Source organism: Octopus bimaculoides, chromosome 20, assembly GCF_001194135.2.
Source record: "Octopus bimaculoides isolate UCB-OBI-ISO-001 chromosome 20, ASM119413v2, whole genome shotgun sequence".
Lineage (NCBI taxonomy): Eukaryota > Metazoa > Mollusca > Cephalopoda > Octopoda > Octopodidae > Octopus > Octopus bimaculoides.
Genome location: NC_069000.1, coordinates 43,430,829 through 43,432,102, shown reverse-complemented (window position 1 = coordinate 43,432,102; position 1,274 = coordinate 43,430,829). Strand labels below are relative to the sequence as shown.

At 33.2% G+C, this 1,274-nt stretch overlaps 1 protein-coding gene across 2 annotated transcripts in view; it reads left to right on the top strand.

The window, feature by feature from the left end:
* Positions 1-993, top strand: part of LOC106878952 (uncharacterized) — a 10,347-nt gene extending 9,354 nt beyond the window's left edge. For both annotated transcript variants that reach the window (XM_014928327.2, XM_014928328.2), the window contains exon 6: positions 640-993. The gene's annotated coding sequence lies outside the window, so the exon portion shown is untranslated. The remainder of the gene's footprint in view (positions 1-639) is intronic.
* Positions 994-1,274: the final 281 nt, after the last annotated feature.

Here is a 1,274-nt window from a genome sequence, read left to right as displayed (position 1 = left end):
GGACTTATTCTTTGTAAGCCTAGTACTTATTCTATCGGTCTCTTTTGCCGAACCGCTAAGTGACGGGGACATAAACACACCAGCATCGGTTGTCAAGCAATGCTAGGGGAACAAACAGACACACAAACGCACACACACATATATATATATATATACATATATATGACGGGTTTCTTTCAGTTTCCGTCTACCAAATCCACTCACAAGGCTTTGGTTGGCCCGAGGCTATAGTAGAAGACACTTGCCCAAGATGCCACGCAGTGGGACTGAACCCGGAACTATATGGTTGGTAAGCAAGCTACTTACTACACAGCCACTCCTGCGCCTATGTTTAATTTAATACTTTTTAACTTTTTAATAATATAAGTTTTAGTTCAAAGATCTATGAACTAAACTTTATATTATTAAAAAGTTAAAAAATAAAAGAAATTAACGTGATTAAAACTAATACTGAAGTTATTCTTTATCTTTCTTCAAATATACCCGACTCTACCAAGGATCTCACACATATTCCAATATATATCCCTGTTAGATTTAGGTTCCAGTTGCCGACACCACTTCTCCTAGGAACACTGCCAAAAGTTTTCTTAACAACATTCAAAGGAATCCCCATTTTAACATTTCTTTCTTCACTTACAGATTCATATGAACGTTAACTGAATTTGGTATCGCCCAGCGCATTAAGTTATGGAGACAACATCCATGGATTTTCGTTTGTACCTGATTATTCAAGATCCTCATTAATATTTTAATTTTAATCTTTCTTGTTAATTATAATTCCAGTAAATTATAAGTTTGTACATACAGTCTGAATATATTTACATAGTTTCACATGGTTAAAGTGAACATTTGTTAAATAAACAGAAAAGTTAGAAGTAAAAATATTTAAGAAGTGTTTCAAAATTATTTTGATTAAAAATTTGAACATAATTGTTGCGTTAAATATATCAAGTGATTATAATTGTATTTTATAAAACAATTCCATATATAAAAGCCATGTGTAGTTATTATTTCATATGCAAAATCAATGTGTAATGCCATTGAAGATCGGTGCGTTCTTCGGTTTTTGCAGTTTTGCTTAAAGAATATGGCTGCAGAGATCGAAAGCATTTAATTCACACTAATACTTAAAAAAATCAATAACGATTGACCAAAACTTTTATTGTAAAATGCATTCATTTCTGTATAGAAGTAAATTTGCGCAAACAATCAATTCGCGCGCGCGCACACACAGACACACACACACACAGACACAGACACACACACACACACAC